We start from the raw sequence: 23614 nt of genomic DNA, 5'->3' as shown, positions 1-23614 counted from the left end.
TTCATATACCCGCGGGTCACAGCGTCTTACCTGATCCCCGGCGCTCCGGCAGCAGTCGTGGCATTCTCCAGAGCCTGGCTAGACTGGGGTTTCGCCACGATCCCCAGATCTGTACTGGCGCTGCGGCGCCAGCGGGGTGTAGGAGCGGCAGCTTGGACGTCCAATGGACAGTCAGTCTAACACTGCCGCTCTGAAGAGTGTAATAAATAATAAAATTAAACTCTAAAAATAAAATAAGCTTAGGGGGCTGCTATGCAGCCCCCCCCCTGTGCACAGGGAGACCCGACTCCGGCCAGGCACCAACTTAAACTGAGGTGCCTGTGGCTCGGGGGTGGGGTATAGAGGAGGATGGACCCAGTGCATCCTGGGAGCAGCAAAAGCTTTAACTGTGTGGTGCCCATGGATCCAGATCCAGCTATACCCTCCAAGGACAACCATGTAGACCCCCTAGGGACCGTGAAGTAGAAAGAAAGGTTTCTGCAGCTTTTGGTGTCTTGACCATTGGCATCTCATACATTTTATGGCAGTTTATTTTCATACTGGTTCTGTAACTTATGATTAAATACCCGCTGACTTTAAAGCAACAATTAGTTTTAGGGCAAAATCAACTTTGTTTTGCATTAAAACAAAACTGGCGCTTTAAATCTAGCATGTTAACGGAATCGGGACAGTGACCACAAATCGCTGGCTATTACATTTGGGCTATAGTCATATGTTACACCAGTTGTACTGCTGTGCACCATCTCCCTACTTATTTCATCCAAACTCTTAATTGTGCCTGGCTTTATAGTATTTATATAAAAACAAAAAGGAAACTAGTCCTGATGGATGAATCATGTACAGTTAAGAGCTCACTAGAGTACAAGATAATGTATGGTTGATGCCATGGGTTGAAACATTCATTTTTGACAGCAACTAAGAGCAACAATTACACTTTTTATTGCAGTATTATTGCAGAGGAGGGTGAACTGCACTTTTATTATATATGCTAGAATATTACTGTGCAACTAAATTCTATATCCCAGTTATGCTCAATTAAATAAGGTTACTACTTGGCAGTTCCCAGTAGGCAAAAGCAAACAATAAAAAATAAGTATACAAGATAATTGTTCTTTAAAATACATTAATAGATGTAGATCACATGTTTGGTTGGTTATGTGCATTACTATATTTTCCCGAGCACCAAGAGCTGTGCCACTGTGATTCAAAGGGTGTGGACTTAACCAGCTATTCTTTACATAATGACTGCAGCTAATCAGTCTTTCCATGAGCTACACTCACCCTTGTCTGAGATCAGAGGTCAATACATCCCTGTTGTCCTTTCATAGGTTCTACAATCATTTCCCCTCCTCTCAGACTGAATTATATAAATTGCTCTTCATGCCTCAAAACAAAAAGACCTAGGTGGTTAGGCAGCTACACCCTTTTGGGAGTCAAAAATGAAATGCATCAGTCTCAATGACCATACTATTTATGAGAAGGGATACCGAAAAAAGTACTCAAAGTTTGGGGTTTTTATGCAATGCAGGTGGGGCACAGAGGAGTATTAATTTATAACAACTGCTTGAATGATAATTGATTAAATAAAATATCCTGAAACACACAGCAATTAGACATTTGCTTTTAGCTACAAAGCTGCATGGTTAGCTGTACAACAGTTTTCATAACTTCAGTACAAAACTCAGATTAGAACAGCTGCTTAGAAACAAAATGATTCTCCCAGAAAAGCAGTTACAGATACAGGGGAAATTACTATGAAATGTACGAGTATTGAAGATTATTCAATGCCAGCTACCAATGGTTGTATGTACAGATGTGTCCTCGCCCATATTTGCTGCAGTTGCGCCAAATAGCCCCTCTTGGAGCGCCCGGCATCTTTTTTTTTTTTTTTTTTTTTACCAAACATGCGCCTAAGGCCCGTATTCAATTTGAAGCGTTAAGTCCGGATCCGCGTTAAGTTACCGCCGATGACATCATTATCGCCTGTTTTAGTTTTACCCTGTATTCAATTTGAAAGACTTTCCGCCTAGGCGTTAAGTCAATGCAATGTAATAGGCGGTAATGTATCGCCTATGAATGGCAGGCGGAAAAAAGTGCAGAATTGGGGTTTTGAGGTGCAACGTTTCGGGAACCCCCGTGCAGCCTTCAGACAGTCCCCCAAAGGTAATCTGTATCAACATTTGTTTGTTTTTTTTAAAAACTTAAGGACACCCCAAAACTTGACTTTGAAAAAGGGGGAAAAAATGGGATTTTGCTACCTACCGGTAAATCCTTTTCTCCGATTCCACAGGGGACACTGGAGGTGCTTACGCTGGGGTATAGAGGCGTGGATAACTAGAGCCGGCACTTTAAATAATTTAGAAGTGTGAAGCTCCTCCCCCTCTATGCCCCATCAGCCCTCAGTTTAGAAAATGAAGACCGAGAGGAGATGGAGAACAAGCGGAGTAAGAAAAGGAGAGAACACCACACAATAACTGTATCATACAACATACGGAACAAGCCGAACAGGCAGGCAAAGAGCGCAGAGGTGGGTGTCCAGTGTCCCCTGTGGAATCAGAGAAAAGGATTTACCGGTAGGTACCAAAATCCCATTTTCTCTTTCATCCACTAGGGGGACACTGGAGGTGCTTACGCTGGGGACGTCCAAAGTTTTTTCCCCATGGGCAGGAGCACTCTGAGGTGCCTGCAGAACTAGGCGGCCAAACCGGGATGCCAAAGAAGGAAACATATCCACTTTGTAAAACTTGACAAACGTGTGAACTGAAGACCAAGAGGCCGCACGGCACAATTGTGGCGAGGAGGCTCCTCTACAGGCCGCCCATGACGCACCCACAGAACGTGTGGAATGAGCCGAAATGGACGAAGGAGGCAGACGGTCGGCACTAACATAAGCCAGATGAATAGTCAGCCGAAGCCAACGTGCCAAAGTCTGCTTAGACGATGGACAACCCCTCCGAACATCATAGAGGACAAAAAAACGACTCAAACTTGAGGGAAGCCAACGTGCCAAAGTCTGCTTAGACGATGGACAACCCCTCCGAACATCATAGAGGACAAAAAAACGACTCAAACTTGAGGGACGCTGTCCTGGCAACATAGGTGCGGAAAGCCGTAACCACGTCCAGGCAGAAGAACCACCAGAGTCCTCCAGCAACGACGGTACCACAATAGGCTGATAGATATGAAAAGCCGACACAATATTGGGAAGGAAAGCGGCTACCATCCGGAGTTCCACCCTATCAGCATGAAACACAAGGTAAGGTGCTTAACAGACATAGCCCCCCCATTCTGAAACTCTACGAGTCGAAGCAAGAGCCAGGAGGAGGACCGTCTTCCAACACCGGTACTTAAGATCAACATCCTCCAAAGGTTCACACATGGGTGACTGAAGAAACAGAAGCACTAAGATTAGATCCCAGGGAGCTATTGGAGGTACAAACGGGTGCTGCGCGCACAAGACCACTTACAGAATGTCAGCATCTCAGGAAAGAAGGCCAATTTCCTTTGAAAGGAAAATGGAAAGGTCAGAGACTTGCACCTTTAAGGTTCCTAGACGAAGGTCAGAATCCAGACCTGTATAAAGGAAAAGCAGAAACCGTGGATAAACGAAAAGTCCTAGACAGAAGACCCCGACCGGAACACCATGAGATATAAGCACGCCAGAAGCGATGATCATGCGCAGCCGAAACTGGCTTCCTGGAACGTATCATGGTGGGGATAACCGTGTCTGGGATGCTACTGCGACTTAGGATATCGGTTTAAAGAGCCACCCCGTTAAACACAGTTGTGCTAAGTTGGGGTGTATGAAAACAAAACCTGCTGTAGAGGATCCGGGCGCATAGGAAAGGACCACAGATCTTCTGTCAATAGGGACCGAAGGTCCGAGAACCAACTTCTCCGAGGCCAGTTGTGAGCCACGAGAATTACAGAGGCTGTCTCTTGTTTATTCCCCTTTTTAGAAGACAAGGAGGACGCGGAATCGGAGGAAAAAGATAAACAAAGTCGCAGATCCACTGACTTGTCAGAGCGGCTACTGCTTCCGCCTGCGGATCTCGAGTTCTTGACACGTATACTGGGAGCTGACAATTCAGTCGTGAAGCCATGAGGTTCACCTGAGGACATCCCCATCGACGTATCAGCGCGCTGAACACGTCTGGATGAAGCTTCCATTCTGGACATCCTGTCAACTTTGGTAATCTGCTTCCCAGTTGTCCACACCCTGGATGAATACCGCCGACAGGATTACTTACTGGTTCTTGGCCCACCGGAAGATCTCAGTTACTTCTCGCAGAGCAATGCGACTCAGGCAGTTGATGAAAACGACTGCTGTCACGCTGTCGGACTGAATTCTTACCGGATGAGCCCTTTAGAAACTCTGTTGCCTCTATCAGAGCATTGTTCGCTCTGAGTTCCAACGCCTTTATGGCCCACTTCCGTTCTAGAGGGGACCCTTTGAACCTGAAAGTGGTAATCGAGGACTACTGCTCTCCATCCTCGGAGGCTGGCATCCGTAGTTACGATGATCCAGTTCCACACTCCGAATCTCCGGCCCGCTAAAAGATTGGTGGATTGCGTCCACCAGAGAAGGCCACTCTGGTAACTGTGCTCAGACGGAACTGTCGTTGTAGAAGCAGATGAGACCCTGACCCCTGGAGTGAAACCAGCCGAACTGTAGTGCCTCGAAAGCAGCTACCATCTTTCCTAAGAGACGCAGACAAAGAAGCATTGACACCTTCTTTGGTCTGAGGACCAGCTGGACTAACCTCTGTGCTTGATCTGATAGAAGAGATACTGAAGCAACAGATCGTCCAAATAATGGATTATGTTTACTCCTGATGACCGAAGGAGAGCGATCATGACTGCTATGAGTTTGTTGAATATGCGGGGAGCCGAGGATATGATCTTTCAATATGGCAAAATGCAGAAAAGCTTTGTGTGGTTCCCATGGGAAAATGGGGATAAGTATCCCTGATATCCAGGGATAATAGGAACTCCCCTGGTTCCAAGCTCGCAACAACGGACTGCAGAGATTCCATTTTGAAACGATACATCTTTAGATACAGGTTTAATGACTTGAGGTTCAAGATGGCCATGACCGCCCCCTCCGGTCTGGGCACTACAAACAGGCCTGAGTAAAACCCCATACCTCCCTGATGCTCCGGAACCGGAACTAACACAGATGACACTACTAGAGACCTGATAGCCTCCTGTAGAATTTGAAATTCTTGCAAGTGGGCTCCCACCGCAGGAGACCCCAGGTGGGACGGAAAACCGTCATGCCACCTGTTTCTCAGCTGGTTTAGACTCTGGTCTACGTGCAACCGTGTGTGGACGACCTCTACCTCCTCTCGGTTGCGTAGGAGCACCTCTGGCTCTACCATGAAAGGAATTAGGGGCTCAAAAGGAATGAAACAAAGGTCCAGTATAAGGTCTTCTGGGAACTGGAGCAGTAGACGGGAGGAAAGAGAACTAACCGCCCCGTGGCTTGGGATATCCACTTGTCCAATTCCGGCCAAAAAGCATGTCACCCGTGAATGGTAAACCCTCAACCGCACGCTTGGACTCTGTGTCCGCCTGCCTAGCGCAACCACAGAGCTCTGCGTGCGAGCACTAATCTGACTAATATCCTTTGAAGCTTCTCCCAAGTAAACTGCAGACTCACGGATGTGTTCTGCTAATAGACGTAATTCTGTTCTGGAAGTACCAGAGTCCAAACCTGAAATCAGCTGGTCAGCCCAGCAAACCACAGCCTTGTCAACCCCGGCGGTAACAAGGTTAGGACTAAGTTGAGCTCCCGTTGCGGTATATATAGATCTTAGTGTTGTCTCCAACTTACGATCCGAAGTGTCCTTTAAAACAGTAGCTCCCGGCACCGGAAGTGCTGTTTTCTTAGTGAGACGGGAAACAGACATCTACAGGAGGAGGAGTTTCCCACTCCTCCATCATGGATGATGGAAAAGGGAAGCTAGACGGAAAACTACGCCCAGATGCAGAACATCTGGGTGCTTTACCCTCTGCACCATTTCTGGATACACATTAGTCAGTGGACGTGGGATCTGAACCCAGGTCTTGAAATTTGGAATTGTTTCCAGGCCCTGTTAATTTCTTGTAAAACTTCCTCCAATTCACCCTCTACGGTATCCTCTGTGGCGAGGAAATCTACGTCCGACTCTTCTGTCTGGAGAACAGTCAGAGTACGCTTTTGAGACGGGCTTTGGTAGGAAGTGAAGCACCGCTGTACCCATCATCTGAACCAGGGTGTCTAGAGACTTGGTTAAGTCCGCTACCCAGGGAGGTTGAGACCTGCGCGCCTCAGCCAACTCCGATGTTAAATTTGACATAACTCCTACCATGTCAGTGACCCATGGCGGAGCAGGAGAGCTAGTAATCGCCATCTGTGAATCCGTTGTTATACAAGCATCACACAATGTGGACCCAGTGGCATGTGGCTTGGTCTGTTTGTTGTTACACTTGGAACAGACAAACAGCCTTTGAGAAGCCTTGGTTCTGTTGGACATGGTACACAGTCACTCAGAGAAACAGCATAAAACAGAAAAGACACAGACATATAAAAACAAGAAGGCTGTGGGACACAGAGGAGGAGAAACCCCCCTCCCTCAGATCAGATTCCCCTGCACATACACCTCAGTTACTTACAGCCTCTTTACCAGAGATGTAATCAGGGGATGTTGTCCTGCAGCACAGGAATGGCAGCAGAAGAATCCGGCCTTCTGTGTCTTACACTGCAATCTCCTATATAGAGATGCAGTATGAGCTGCTGTGTAATGAAGAGCGGCAGCCCTGCTGTATACAGCTGCTTGCCCCTTAGAGAGAGACCCACGCTGCCTTTAACCTGCGCCCCCCTTCTTTATGCCCTAAAGGGCTTTACAAGATGGCTTCTGTGGCCATTAACCTCCCCCAGGCGCGCCACACCGCGTGTACAGCGGACTGCTTTACCGCCTCTCTGCTCCGCATGTAACAGCGGGGAGAGGGAGAGCCGGGCGGAAGGAGGGAGAGCAGGCGCCTGTCAGCTGCCCCGTGTGTAACAGCGGGGAGAGAGAGAGCCCGGCGGGTAGGAGGGAGAGCAGGCGCCTGGTCTCGCCTGTAGAGCACTTATCCCCTGCCCCGCGCTACTGAACAGCGGGTAGAGGGAGAGCCGGGCGGGAGGAGGGAGAGCAGGCGCCTGGTCACGCTTGTAGCGCACTTATCCCCAGCCCCGCGCTACTGAAACAGCGGGGAGAGGGATAGCCGGGCGGGAGGAGGGAGAGCAGGCGCCTGGTCACGCTTGTAGCGCACTTATCCCCTGCCCCGCACTACTGAAACAGCGGGGAGAGGGATAGCCGGGCGGGAGGAGGGAGAGCAGGTAGCGCACTTTATCAGCTGCCCCGCACCAGGCTGAGCCGGGTGCCGCGCTTACCAGCAGGAGAGCATAGTGCTCTGCAATAGCTGCCCAGCATTCTAATTATGTAAAACCACTGACAGCGGCGGGGCTGGGAGCCGGGGGATGCGCAGGTGTTACTCACTGCGTGGTCCCCGATGGAGTCTCTCTGCAGCTTCAGCACTTCTCCTCTTCCATGTTGAGAATGTGCTGTGGCGGTAAGGAGCTGTCAGTGCTTTTCATATAAGCGCTGTGCACTCCTTCCTGCCTTTTATAAGGACAGGGCACCAGGTACCCGGACCCCACCTTTAGAGAGGTGGCGAAGGGTACCTAATATAGTGTAAAAAAAAGTGTACAAAATAAATAAACCTAAATAAAAGAAAATAATAAACATATGTGCTGCTGGAGCACAGCAGATTGTGACCAGCTCCATGAGGCACTTTTTCTAAACTGAGGGCTGATGGGGCATAGAGGGGGAGGAGCTTCACACTTTTAAATTATTTAAAGTGCCGGCTCCAGTTATCCACACCTCTATACCCCAGCGTAAGCACCTCCAGTGTCCCCTAGTGGATGAAAGAGAAAAAATGTTGGGTTACAAAGTTAAAAACTAGCGAACTTGACTCTGGGGGGGTCCCCAAGTATGCCCCAGGTGTTTATTTCATTGCAGGTGTTTGCGACAGGTGGATCTTTCACGATTTTTTCAAGTTCACTTTTTCAACTTTAAAATATGCTGACCCCCATTTTCAAGTACCCCAAATTTGCTGGGATAACTTATTTTCTGGAAAAAATACTCCTAAATACTATTCTGCATCAGGTATAGAAAAACGCTATTTAGCAGCTATTGAGCCCATTTAAAAACACCAAATACCTTCAAGCAAGCCAAATCGGGGGGTACCATAGTGAACCCCCATGTCAGAGCATCATTTGGGGGGGGGGGGGGGGGTGACAGGCTGATTTCCCCAAAAATGACAGTACTTTCTGCCAGTTAGAGTATCGCCGGGTGCCGTTTACACGTACTTTGAAATTGAATACGGTGATGCGCGGGCACGCGCGCGATACTTTAACGCATACAAAACAGGCGAAGTCGGCGTTAAGTCCGGGCTGCGATAACTTGGCTCGGCTCAAATTGAATACGGGTCTAAGTCACAATGTGATGCAACTAAGACACACCAGGAGACTACGCTGATTAATTTGATGTGTGACACTTGTATATCTATGTGCGAGTGACTCTCAGAATCAGTGTACAAAGTGCTACGGTGCAGCTCTTTTCCACAAAGTTCCGTTTACAGACTCAGTCGCACACAGATATACAAATGTCACATATCACATTAATCAGCACAGTCTCCACAGCGTCTAAGATGAATTTTCAGAAAAAAAAAAAAAGAAAAGATGCCCGACGCTAACAGAGATGCATGGGACCTGGAGGATCACTCACACCAGGCATGTCATGCTGCATGGCATATGTAGAAGGACACATCTGTATAAATGCATAATAGAACTAGATGCGCATTACAGAGAAATCATGATAACCAGCGGTCACCCCTAGACTCCTATGAAGACTTGGCTCAGTCAAAGGGGGCGAGTCAATTGTTGCGTGGGCGATAATTAATGAGCGCCCAGTTTTGCAATTCGATTGTTCTGGCGCTCATTATCGTCCTCTTGACGCCATATTAGACCGGGTTTAGCCACGTAAAACCTGTCTTAAGTCCTAGTTAGGGCGCCCTAACCACGGGTTTCTTTGCACATTTTTGCTTGCACCTTCCTGAGGGTGCGAGCAGAAATGCCAGCGGCTATCGCGCTCAGACGGAGTAACACTTGAATTGCTCAGTCGGGCGCCTTAAAAAAAAAAAATAGCCAGCGGCTAAACAATTGAATCGTCCCCAATGAACACATTACATATCCGTTACTCAGTGCATAGTGAGCAGTGAATGATGGTATACAGTACAAACTTTTCTATTTTTGGTGCAGGGGGTCACTGTAATCACTGAATCACAATCACTATTGCGTGTGTAATTATACATTTACGTTCAGACTTACGTCTTGGTGCACTTCTGTTGATTCACTTTTTTCCAATACTGCTTACACCTACACAATAAGGTCAAAGAATGTCATTTGAAAGTCCAATCAGTGCACTGTGTACACCTACAAACAGTTATAAATGTGTGACCAAAACAAGGAGTGCCAGGACTACCCTTACCACTAGCCAATCACGACTGCTGGCATGGGAAACTGCCTGTGATTGTCTCCATCAAAATATTTATCCTGCCAAGCCGCTTGTGTCATATGTTTTTCCCCCCCATTTGCCGTGGACAATAAGGGGGGAAATTAATTGTTTTTTGGGCACCCATTAGTAATGGGCACCCAACAAAGCAATTCAATTGTTGCTTCGATTAAACTTGAGTGACTTAGTTATCGCTGTTAAACCAGTTTAAAGTAGCGGCAGAGTGCGCCCAGTCAGCTTTTTGCGGAGTTCTGTTTGTCACCTCAGAACAGTACAAACAAATCCGACCGTTCGCGGCACTTGCACCTGATTGAAGCAATAATTGAAAAGCGGTCAGCACCCAAAAAAAAAACAACAAAAAAAAAACTTAAATTCCCCCCTAAAAGTATTCACATGAATTACATGACCAAGAGGCATTGGAGTACAATAAAAACTTCCCAATAGGTTACTAGATAACCCCTTGGAACACAAAGGCACAAGTCAATTCAACGCGAATTGAATAGCGCCGGGAAGGAACTCCTGGAGCTATTCAATTCAGCACGCTGTTATGTCGGAGAATGCCTGTTCTAGCGGCTTAAGCATGGTGTTTAAGTCTCGAGAACGAGCATTCTCTGACTTAACTGCCTGGCGCGACACTGTTTCCGCCGTGCTAAGGGCAGAAAAACGCATCATGCCAAGAGTTGTGAGGGGTGCTAGAAGAAATCCTTAGTCAGGCTTAACAGCGCGCTGAATTGAATAGCTCCGGGAAAGGGCCCAGTTGAAATAACCGGTGTCAAGCAACCCGGCATTTCAACCTGGGTAATGAGAAGGGTTCAACATGGCTCGCGGTGCAGTGTGAACAGGTAACCCGGGTCGATGAGACCCAGGATCCGTTCACACCATAGGAAGAGCCGGCGCTTGGAGAGGATCTCATCTCCAAACACCGGCTCGGTTCATGAAGTCGGTGAGGTTATTGACCAGTCAATAAGCCGGGTTGGGTAGCCAGTCTAAAAGGGGTCTCAACCGGTTCACACCCGTGATGGACCAGTGTACAAAATTCAAGGTGTGATCTGGCAAGGCGGGGGTGAAAACAGGATTTTGGTACTTACCGATAAAGCCCTTTCTCCGATTCCACAGGGGACACTGGAGGCTTCATGACAGTGGGGTATAGATGTGTGCTAATCGGGAGCTGGTACTTTATAAATTTAAAGTGTGACTAGCTCCTCCCCCTCAATACCCCCCTACAAGCCAGTCTGTCCCCGAGGAGAGCTGGAAAGAAACTGCAGAGAAGGAGGTGAAGCAAGTACACATGACGACAAACAAAACAGAACATGTATAAAAAGGTTCTAAAAAACAGTAGAACAAAGAAAAATAAACCAGTCATAACGTAGAAAGACAACCAACCATGGCAGGAAGGAACAGCGCTAGGTGGGTGTCCAGTGTCCCCTGTGGAATCGGAGAAAGGGATTATCGGTAAGTACCAAAATCCTGTTTTCTCCTTCATCCACTAGGGGACACTGGAGGCTTCATGACAGTGGGGACATCCCAGAGCTCCCACCCCGACAGGGAGAGCGCTGAGAACCCTGCACGGCCATATTGCGAGGCAGAGGCCGCAAAAGTATCAAATGGTAAAATCGGACAAAGATATGTTGGCCCGACCAAGTGGCCGCTTGACAAAGTTGAGTCATGGGTACCGCGCGGGCAGCCGCACACAAGAGGGACCCACCTAGCGCGTGGAATGCGCTGTGATGGAAGCCGGAGGTTCCTTGGAGGAGGCCACATAGGCCTGCCTGATGGTCAGATCCAGTCTGCTTGGAAGCCGGACAACCAGGACGAGCGACATCATACCGGACAAACAAAATCTGTTTTCCTAGAGATCCACGTAGATCCTGATGGCTCTAACGACGTCCAGGGATCTGGAAGCTGGCGAGTACTCTGGAAGAACTGGCACCACAACAGGCTGGTTTCATGTGGAACTCAGAGACCATTTTACGAAGGAATGCCATCTGCGTACAGAGTTCAGCCCTATCCGCATGGAATATCAAGGACGACAGGAAAGAGCCCCGAGCTCAGACACTCGCCTGGCCGAAGCCAGGGCTAGGAGAAGTACCACCTTCCACGAGTGGTACTTAAACTCAACCGTCTGTAATGGTTCAAACAGTGAAGACTGCAAGAAAGAGGACGAGATCCAAATCCCACGGAGCCGTGGGGACGGACAAAGAGAGGTTGCAATCTGATAATCCCCTGCAAAAAGGTATGAACTGGGAGTAAGGCCAGTTTCTTCTGGAAGAAAATGGACAGTGCTGAAATCTGAACCTTCAGGGCTCCAAGATGTAGGCCCACTGAGAATAGTAACTGCAGGAAAAGGAAGAGCTTGGACACCTTGTAGGGGGCGATCCCAGACGTTCACACCAGATCACATAAGCCTTCCAGATACAATAGTAGTGTCTGGAAGTAACTTCCTTCCAGGCACGGAGCATGGTAGGGATTACAGTAGATGGGATCCCCTTTAAGATTGCCCTTTCAAAAGCAATGCCATCAAACGTAGCCGCCTTAAGTCTGGATAGACAAAAGGACCCTGCTGCAGGAGATCCTTTCACAGCATTAGAAGCCACGGATCGTTTATCAGCAGTAGACAGGTTGGAATACCAAGCTCTGCGGGGCCAATCTGAAGCCATTAACACAGGGGTCAGGGAACTTTTTTGTCTTTTACCCCAAAATATATTTAGATATGCAGAGGTTACCCCCTTGATTTGAAAGGAAGGAAATCTCATAGTAGTGCCCCCATATAGTGCCCGTGTAGTAGTGCCCCATATAATGCCCCTCAGAAAAAAACTCCAGCCTCCGGCTAACGCGGCGCTGCAGGGAAGGAGCCGGGCGCCCGTTGGTAATAACATCTCAGCGGGCGGCCGGCTTAGAGCCTCCCTGCGGCATAGCTGGGCATGCATATGAATCATTCTAAATTATAGAATGATTCATATGCATGCCCGGCTGTCCGTCCATTTCCCCCAGGAATTTAATTTTTACCCCATGTGGGGTAATATACCCCTGTTCCCTGACCACTGCACTAACAGAACCCTGGCCCTTTCCCACTTGATGCGTTGCAGAAGCAGAGGCAGAAAAGGAATTGGCGGAAACAGACTAATCGGAACCGCCAGGGTGTTGTGAGTGCGTCCACTGCCACAGCCTCCGGGTACAGAGGCAGTTGATTGCGTCTGGACGTCATGAGGTCGACTTGTGGAAGGCCCCACCTCTGAACAAGCTGTTGAAACACCTGGGGCTGAAACACCCACTCCCCGGGATGTACGTCCTGATGACCGAGGTAGTCTGCCTCCCAATTGTCCACGCCTGGAATAAATATTGCTACAGCAAATTCCTCCACCCAGAGAAGAATGCGACTTACCTACTTCATTGCTGCCTGACTTCTGGTGCCACCTCGTCGGTTTATGTACGTCACCGCCGTGGCGTTGTCCGACTGGACTGACGGCTTGACAACCGCAACATGTCATGCGCTAGCTGAAGAGCATAAAACACTGCTCGTAATTCCAAAATGTTTATGGGCAGTCTCGCTTCCTGTAAAGTCCAGCAGCCCTGGAAATGGTTCTCCAGAGTCACTGCCCTCAGACTCGCGTCTATGGTGAGGAGAATTCAATTCCACACTCCGAACCTCTTGCCCTCCAACAGGTGAGATTAATTCAGCCACCAGAGAAGAGAGATCTGAGTTCTAGGGCCAGCTTCACTCGTTGGTGAAGGAATAGATGGGATCCCAACCACTGGGAGAGGTCCAGTTGAAAAGGCCTGGAGTGGAAGCGGCCGTATGGAAAGGTCGCAACCATCTTCCCGAGGAGTCGTATGCACAGGTGCACAGATACTAGTCGATGTTGTAAGATCAGCCGCACCATCTCCTGAATGGAAGATGCTTTTTCCTGAGGTAGGAAGACCTTCTGACTTACCGTGTCCAGAATCATCCCCAGTATTGAAGCCTGTGTGTTGGCTGCAGAAGGGACTTGGAAAAGTTCAGGATCCACTTGTGTTGTATGAGGAGCCAGTGAGTCAACAGTATGTTTTGTAATAATTGGTTCCTCAAAGTAGCTTTCAGGAGGAGATCGTCCAGGTAAGGGACAATCGTGACTCCCTGAGTCCAAAGGAGAGCCATCATCACTGCCATTACTTTGGTGAATACCCTGGGAATAGAAGATAGGCCAAAGGGTAAGGCCTGGAATGGAAAAATGTGAGTCCCGAATCATAGGAACGCTTGGTGAAGGTGCCAGACGGGAATGTGTAGGTAGGCATCTTTTATGTCCAAAGACACCAGAAACTCGTTTTCCTCGAGCCCCGCGATGACAGATTGAAGTGACTCCATCTTAAACTTGAATACGCTCAGATAGGGATTGAGATCTTTCAGGTTCAGAATAGGTCTGACCGATCCGTCCGGCTTCAGAACCAAAAACAAGCTGGAGTAGAACCCTTGTTTTAAATGATGTGTGGGGAAATGTACCAACACTCGAGTGTTCAGAAGTTTGTCTACAGCTTCTTGTATCACAACCCGTCTGTCGTTGGAGACTAGAAAACCTGTGAGGAGGTGGTTGGATCTGGAAATAGAGTTTGTACTCCTGGGTGATGAGGTCCCGAACCCAGGTGTCCGGACAAGTTTGTGCCCACACTGTCCTGAAATCTCGAAGACTAGCTCCCACACTGGGGTACCCCAGGTGAGAGAAAAACCAGTCATGTACTGGGTTTGGTGGAGGGCTTATTGTCCTGGTGTGTAGAGGTTGCTGCGGCTCTACCACTACCTCTGGAATCACGAGAAGTGGTAGGTCCTCCTCTGGAATGGCCTCTAAATTTTCCTGGGGCACGAAAGGACAGGAAAGCCAGAGCAGCTGACGGAAGAGAAGTAGATTTACCCCCATAGCCTGGGAGATCTACTTGTCCAGTTTGGGTCCGAACAGGATGTTACCAGTGAATGGAAGTGCTTCCTCCGCCCTCTTTGATTCTGCAACAGTCTGCCACTGTCACAGCCAAAGAGCTCTGCGGGCCGATATTGCTAGAGCGGAAGACCTAGAAATGAGATTACATATCTCTTTTGAAGCCTCGCCAACATAAGCAGCCGACTCCCCAATCTGTTCTGCTAAAGGAATAAGATTCTCAGCTGGGAGTCCAGTCCGTAATCCTTTGGATAGTAGTTTAGCCCAGGCTTCAATCGCTTTATTGACCCAGCAGCCCACTAGCGCAGGGCGAAGAATCACGCCCACTACTGTGTAAATGAACTTTAGGGTGTTCTCCAACTTCCTGTCTCTTAAGGAAATGGCCCCTGGTACTGGCAGAACCGTCTTTTTGGACAGACGAGACACTGAGGGGTCTACCAAGGGTGGATTATCACATAGCTTCCTGCTTTCTGTAGGGAAAGGGTAGGAGGACAAAAGTTGATGGGTTACCTGGAATTTTTTATCCGGGTGTTTCCAGGCAGTGGTTAGGATAGAATCCAGCTCTTCAGATGCTGGAAAGGAGGCATCCTGTCTTTGCTTCGTAAGAAAGATAGAAGGCTGAGCAGAACCCTAGTCCTCTTCCTCAATGTTTAATACCCGACATATTGCTAAAATCAGAGCTTCTATCCCCTGGGAATAAGTTTCCGGATCGTCCGGAACATATTCGTCCCCACAATCATGAAACTCGCCCTCCTCTAGTGTGGCCATATCCTCAACCTCAGAGTCATCTGACTGTAGGACTGAGGGTAACAGCCTATTCTTGGGAACCTGTGGTGAAGTACCTGCGGAAGGGGCACAGGAAAGGTCATGGCTTTTGTGAGCCCCTCCACCGACTTAACTAGGTAACGAGCCCAGGCTGGTTCAGGGGGTGAGAGTAGAAACCGCTCTATCCTTACGAGAGGCCTCCAGTTCTGCAGACAGGTGTGACATAACAGAAGTGAACTGTGCCGCCCAAGCCGGCGGTTCCTGCATCTGGGGTGAGCTTTGAGCCTGCTGCTCTGAATACAATTGTCATACAACAGGGAGCTAGAGGATTGCCCCTGTGTAAACTTTTCTGCACACTTTGTGCAAGAAAAAGTTTTCTGTGAAGCTTTAGACCCTCTTCCGGCCATGGTACACAACACTGACATACAAACAATACAGTAGTGTAGTGGACAGTAAGAGTAGAGACAGATATATAATAGGAGATAAGGGCAGAGAGGGAGGAGAGCCATACCCGCCCAAACAGCACTGTTAACAGTGCCAAAAGCGCTATGCATAAATCACAGCAATATTATAAGACTGTGCTCCTATAAAGTCTAAAGCTGGCCACACACTAGACCAACTTTCATCCAACTAGTTGATTGGTTGGAAAGAAAATCTGGTAAGGTATGGGAGAAACTGATGATCAGCAATTTGCTCCTAAATGCCAGAAAACAGATGAAAATGGTCATTCAGGTTTGATCTAAACAATTTGTTCAGACAACAGTTTTTGTCAATTTTCCGGCGTTTGGGAGCAAATTGCTTATTGTCATTTCCTTTCACACCTTACCAGATTTCATTCCAACCAACTAGTTGGATGGTTGGATGAAAGTTGGTCTAGTGTGTGGCCAGCTTTACCCCACTGGTCACTCACGAATCCTGGGGAGGCTGTCTCAGTCTCAGCGCTGTCAAAACGATCAGCGCAGCCCAGCAGCAGTAGTCCGGTAATGTCCGTCGGCTGTGCTATGGAAACGCCGAGCAAGCTGGGAGCAAGGAGCACACCTCAGCTTTACGCTCCGCCCCTCGCTATGGCTCCTGTTTTAAATACTGTATATGGCGCCCGCGGACTGCCGCTGCTAGTATGCACCACCTTTTTTGTGCCTGGCAACCCCACTAATCGGGGAGCCAGGATAATACTCTCAATAACTGCCGAGGCTGGCAGTGGCGGTGAGGCTAATGGGGGACCTAGACGTGTTCCGCACGCGGTGCGTCCTGGTACTACCCCAGAGAGAGTTGTCTCTGTAGCCGAGGACCCGTGCACGAGCCGCAAGCAGCTGCTGCCTGTCAGGTCTTCAACGCTTGTTTCAGCATCTTCTTTACCTATTAAACTAAACTATGCCCTGAGAAGAAGCCCAAAGTATGACCAGCTGCCTTGGGCACAATACTAAGACAGGCTTGTAGGTGGGGTATAGAGGGGGAGGAGCTAGTCATACTTTCTAAATGTAAAGTGCCAACTCCCGGTTAGCACACATCTATACCACACTGTCATGAAGCCTCCAGTGTCCCCTAGTGGATGAAGGAGAAATGGGTATTTGTTAAAAACCTATAACAATCGTGTGCATTTATCATTATGACAGTATAAAGAAATGGGGCGGCCTTAATGACCCTTTACCATTACACTGTAAACAAAGAGGTGACAATTGCCACTCCCTAATCCCTTGGCCCAGGTGATGCTTTTCACTGTCAGAATTTACAAAATATATTCTACCACATGTACACAAATACACATTAGTTTTATTTTATTTTTTTGTCGGGAGCCAATTAACCTGCCATTATATTTTTGTCTTGTGGGAGGAACCCAGAGCACCTGGAGGAAACCCACACAAGCACAGAGATACAAAAGCCATAGTGCAAATCAAACCCAAGACACCAGTGCTGTGAGGCAGTAACGCTAACCATGAATGTTTTTTTTCAACATTAGCATTGATTATTTGTGCCACATTGCAGAAAGACGACAGTTGCAAGTACACTGTTGAATGCTACAAGCACAAATAAGATTCTCTTTTCTATCACTGCCATTCTTATAATGGATCATTTTAAACCATAGTCACAAAAAATTATTTATATATATATATATATATAAGGAAAAAATAAATTATAGAAATGGCAGACATTGTCTTGAGATTAATTAGCACTAAGGGGCCTATGTATCAAGCCGCCTCCCCCCAAAATAAAAATCTGCTGTTTCTGCAAAATTTTATGTAGTGTAGTTATGTACTAAAAGCACAATGCAGGAGATTTCACAGAACTCTCCAGCAAAGTGCTAGTTAGCGCTGCAGATCGCAGTGCCCATGGGGACTACGAACTGACCCCTATGTACTACACTCCAAAAAGTGAAGCTGTTCAGAGTTGAGCTCCAGTAGTTTACACCATCTTCAGATGGTGTACATTACTGTAAGCCTATGGAGGCTCCAGGGGCAGGAGAGAGATCTCCCAGCCCCCAGCCAGTCCCGGAAGCAGACACTGTGCACATGCGCAGTGACCGCGTACCCTGGGAAAGACTTCCACAATTTGCCAGGGATATAACTCGCAGGGACAGCGGTTACCACAACCGCTGACCATGCGAGTTCCCCTTTGTACATAGCGGGGATATTTTCATTTCTCCTGTGAGCGGGACAGATGATAATCGCGGCAGTACCGTGATTATTAGCACATACTGTGTCCACCATATGCAATGCACTCAAACAAAAAGTAATAAATGTAAGGAGAGGAAAGCAAAGAAAACAATTACATCTAGTGCTTTGTATAAGATCCACATATGTGGAAAGAGTGTTTTATTACCTAGAACCAGTATAGGTACAATATTTAACTGTGTTCTTTGAGGTTTACTGCATCCGAAAAAAGTGTGTACAATTAAAACAAAACAAAAAAAAAAACCAATAGTCATCTACAACAGGGGTATTCAACATGCGGTTGTCCAGCTGAATACCCCTGATCTACACTAAAGAATATGTGAAACATAAGGCCCCCATACGTCAGCAATTGATTGCAGCAATCGTGCAATTTGCAATCGATGGAAAAAGGGAAAGATTTTTATACATAATCGATTGCAAATTGCACGATTGCTGCAATCAATTGCTGATGTACGGGGGCCTATAGATGTGCAGGTGTGGGCTTCATTTAAAAAACCAAACAAGAAACACACTTGCAAACTACCAGAAACAATAATATTTGCATATCTTGGATATTCATTTCTAAGAACGTAAAAGACCTCTGGGGAATCATATAAAGTGTGAATAAATGGGAATATTAAACCAGAAAAACTGTTAAGTTCAAATTCCTACAAACAAGAGCTAAACAATATAAATGAGCAAAAAGCAAGCACATATAACCATGGAGCAAGCAAATTCGGCCTTCAAGTGTCTCATGCTGGGAGGTCAGGCGACCTGATTTTGGAACAAGGAATAAGAAGTAAAACCAGATTCTTATGTGTTATTGTGGCCAGTTGGTCAGGCTAAACTGGTCTCTCCATTTAATGAGTTTGGGGGTTGCATAGCCAACATGTGGCAGCTTACAATGGGGGAGGAGTTACAGAGCTGCAAAACTTAACTCCTCATTTACCAAAATACCCAACATTGCACAAAAACACTGTATATTTGGTACCTAATTGTAGAAACATACATTAGTGAAATAACTAGTGTTATGTCAGGATTTGTGCAGAAACAAGTGAGGAGTCGGGCAGGAAAAAAATATTCGTGTGTTAAACTCCTTCGTTGGTTGTTAAAACAGAACACTTCCAGCACAGCAATTCCCTATGTTGTAGGTTACACAGTACAACATAATGGTCTTTTCATAGCCCACTATGGAGATCATAATGCCATACTATAGACATTTTACAGGGATAGTAAATATGCTGTAAACATTTAAATATATTCTGAGATGTACGGTTTAGCTGAAAGCATGAATATTTAGTACAAGGGAAATTAAATATACTAATGTAAGGTCACTATAGCATGCTCTATGTATACTAGATCAATCTTATTAGGTGGCAATACATTGGCCAAGGTACAGATAATCTAACATCAGGCTGCTGGAAAACATGTTAACATAGAAGGCATAGGTCATTTCCTGTGGTTTATTGCTACCTCCATATACAGATCACCTTCCCAATCGCTGCAAGGGTGGATGCTAAACTTCCAGAAGAATCTTTGGTAAAAAAGTAAAAAAAAAAAAAAAAAAAACGTCCTCTCTCAAACTGAAAAATAATGGACTCTAAAAATTGCCTGTATACATTGCTCTGTATATAGTACATGCCTTGAAAGAAATTCCTTTTATGTCCCACATGTACTCAAAAGTGGTGTTATAACTAGTCTCTCTGTTATAAGTCTACATTTTAGTTGGATGGCTGGGAAGTGTACGGGATGCCGGCGCTGAGGATCCCGGCGGTCCAGACACCGGAATCCCAGTAGTGTAAGGAGGGATTCGTACGAAATACCGACAGTCGGGATTCTGGTGGTCAGAATCATGATGCCGGGATCACGACAGGGTTAACATACCGACACTTGTTGGTCAGTTTGCTAACCCTCCCCCTTTCCCTACCCTAACCTTCTGTCTTTGGTGCCTAAACTCGCGCACCTTAAACCTAACACTTCCCCCTTACTGCCTAGCCCCAACCCCGCTACTTACCTTCGGCATCCCGGCGCTGGGATGCTGAACGCATCCCGGGTAAGGATACAGACACCTGTAGGTAATTATCTCAACCTTCCCCCGACTCTCCTCTGTGCTTGAACCTAACCACCCCTCCTAGTGACTAAACCTAACTTCCCCCTCCCTAGTGCCTGACCCTAACCCTCCCCCGCTAAAGTTTAATAATATAATTAGCTCCACCTGTGGTTCTTTTAAAATGTCAGTCAGTAATGAATACACCTGTGCACCTGCTGGGTGACCTGTTAAACGTGACCTGTGTGGGGTTCTGAGGACACAGTTTGAGAACCACTGCACTAATGGGTCACAACCCTAAGCGTTTCACATAAAACATGGCCACACCAGTGACACAGCTACAAGGATCATGGCTGGCTCTTGGAACCTGGAAGGTCCCCACAACTGCAGCATAAACATTGCATTTTAACCTATTCTTAGTTCTTATATAAATAAATGAGAAACCAGATAAAAGGACACATTACATATAAGATAGAACATTTATTAGACTGAATAATAGGTAACTGGCAAAAAAGTGATAAATCCAACAAGCAGCAGATTCTGTCATTACCTAAAACAAAACGCAGCATCTTATGGCACTTAAATAAGAACTAATCCAAAAACAATTATAAAATCAACCACTAGCTGCCCCACTTAGGCTCTGAAGCCTCTCTCATACATACATACATACATACATACATACATACACACACACATACATATATATATATACACATATACACACACACACATATACATATATATACATATACCTCTCTCTCCGAACATTGTATTCCAGATTACTTATGTTAGTTGGCACTACAGTACTGTAGGAATCTTTGTGTTCATAAAAATTATGAACATAAATCTTAGTAAAGTACATAAATCTCCATTTTTTTTTTAAATATATGGCATATCTAAATTAATAGATATACATAATTTAATACAATATGACTTGTAGCCTGCACAAAGTTTGATTACGAACTGTGATCTGTATGAAATAGTCCTAGCACTATTTAGAAAATGAAAGCAAATGTCACTGGTTTTTGCAATTACCTGTCCCACCATTATTTCCAAAATGTGCAAACTATGGGCACAATTCAATTCAGCGCGATGTAAATAGCGCCGGGAGATAGCTCCCGGAGCTATTCAATTCATCGCGCTGTTAGGTCGGGGAAGGCTCGTTATCGCGCCTTAAACAGGGTGTTTAGGCGCGATAACGGGCATTCCCCGACCTAACTTCCCGGCGCGAGGCTGTTTTCCCGGCGCTAAGGGCAGAAAACAGCCTCGCGTCGGGACTTTTGTCGGACTTGTCAGCACGGTGTAGTGAATAGCTCCGGGAGCTCACTCCCGGAGCTATTTACATCGCGCTGAATAGAATCGAGCCCTATAAATGAACAGTGTTCACATAGCCCTTGAAGGTGTAGTAAAATTTTGCTGTTTGGATGAAATGCTACAACCACAATTTTAGATTCATTCTTAGGGGGGATAGATGGCTGAGCAAGTGCGCAAAAATAATTGAATTCACCTCTTAAGTGTTCTCTTCATACATATAGGTCTGATTGTACCAATTCTATTGGCATCAGACTAACATGAAACCAACCAAACCGGTTCACAGGGGCTAATTCAATTAAGCGGAGAAGCCACCAGAACGACTTTGCACAGTACCTCGAGGAAAGCTGGTTCTGCTTGCAGTCTATAGAGGTGCTACAAGAATTAGCCTATCGTAACTGGCCGATGGCAGCTTGCATGTAATTGAATCTGCCCCTTTAACTGCCCAAACACATTCTCATCTCCCAAATGAAATTAACAATTGCATATCAGTATAATAGCACCATGGTGAAAGAGTGGTTTGCTATTTTGCTTCAAAGTACTAGAGTCGTGGGTTTCATCCAAAATAGGGACCTAAATATGTTTATGGGGCTAATTCGGAGTGGGACACAAAGCAGATGTTCTGGTAAATTAGCATTTTTTTTTGCAACTGCACATGCGTCTAAATCCCTAAAAAGTCACAGTGCATGCATTCCACAGTGCCTGTGCACAGACTGAGGAGCAATTAAGCCGCACTGACTTTGGTTTGTATTGGACAGTGACTAAAAGGACACAGATATTCTGTTTGATGGGTGTGCGATGGGAGTGTCGCAGAAGTGGTTGCGGACACAGGCGCTTAATCACGTACACTGGAGGTCATACTCTGACAGATTCTGCACCTAGCATGGGGTTGGTGCAACTTGTGATGGTTGCAACTGTAAATGTGCATTCTTATGAACGGTTGTACACCAGAGGAAGGACTGATACTAGAATTTGCATAAAGTCAATGTGGTTGCAGCAGCATGCGACTCGGAATCAGCCCCTATATGGGTGGGTTTCCTCCCACAAATCAAAAAACACTTGTACATTAAAGCTGTTCTGATAGTGGCGTGTGTCCATGAGGTAGATATCTTGGAGGCAATTCAATTCAACAGAACTTTGGGAGCACGAATTCGCAAATTAAATATTACACGCACTACAACTCATTTTCATGAAGCGCGCTCCCGCATCGGTTGCAATTCAACTGTAAAAAGCCCTTCCCGTAAATTGTGGCAATATGGCACCTTAATTCTACATGTGACGTGGGAGAAAATGATTAAAAAAATGGGGAAATCACCCTGAACCCTCCAAAAGTGCCAAACAACACAGCAGTACAGTATCAGAAGGCGGATAGCAGACATAAGCAAAGTACTGGTTCTTCTTTAAAGGTGTCAAATTGTTGATAATTTTTTTTTTCAGTAATGATAGAAAAATGGTAGGCAGCAAGTGTTTTTCAGCAAACTAAAATATTTTGGAGTACAGAAAAAATGTATTTAATGTTTTTATTCAGTGTTTAAAGACAAGTTTGCAACCTGCAAGTTCAAACACACTTCCCCATAAATGCAACACTCCGACATTTATCCCATTTTTAAGAATTTTACCGAAATTCACTTAAAAACGGTCATGTCAGTATTGTCCATATTGTGCTATTCAAATATCTCCAAGGGCCTGATTATTGTCAGAAGTATGTCAGAGGTACTGCGCTGTGACCAGTCACTTTTAACTTAAAAAAAATAAATAAATTTAATAAATTTCCCCATTTTTTCCCATACCCTTGGGGGTGCAAGGGAACAAATGTGATTTTGCGGTGAAGCTTTTCAGAGAGTTTTTAATTGAATTGTGTGGAAAGAGGAAAGATTGCGTGGAGATTACCTATAAAAGCACATCGTGGATCTAAATTCTCGGTACATAGCACTGGATTGAATCGCCCCCCATAGATTGTGGACAGACACAAATGACAATCCTACAGCAGCAGCCAATCTCAGAGGGACCTCCTTGTCCCTCTGTACTCGCGGCTTCTCCATGTGTGTCGATCACTGAGATTGGGAAACCCAGCGCTGGCAATGCTATCCCGCTAGGAAGGCACCGGAGCAGGATATTGGATTTATTTCTTGAGTGCCGGTGTTCTATCAAGCATTCTGTGAGGGCCTTCGCAATAATAAAATGATTTAAACTTGAAATAATATTTTATATATTAATTCTCCTCTTCTTATTAGAGGCCCAGTCATCGGATTATGATAAAGCTGCAAAGTCTGTAGGATCTGGTACTTTTAATACAGCTCCCAGATACTGTCCCCATTTACAGGCTCCCAAAGTGCCGGG

The 23614-nt window shown here is 46.3% G+C and overlaps 1 protein-coding gene across 2 annotated transcripts in view; it reads right to left on the bottom strand.

The window, feature by feature from the left end:
• The window catches only part of ARID3B (AT-rich interaction domain 3B), a 106233-nt gene that overhangs the window by 79411 nt on the left and 3208 nt on the right, over positions 1-23614 (bottom strand). The window lies entirely within an intron of this gene.

Source organism: Taudactylus pleione, unplaced genomic scaffold, assembly GCF_031769625.1.
Source record: "Taudactylus pleione unplaced genomic scaffold, aTauple2 ptg000019l, whole genome shotgun sequence".
In the NCBI taxonomy this organism is placed as follows: Eukaryota; Metazoa; Chordata; class Amphibia; order Anura; family Myobatrachidae; genus Taudactylus; species Taudactylus pleione.
This window is presented reverse-complemented; position numbering and strand designations above follow the sequence as displayed.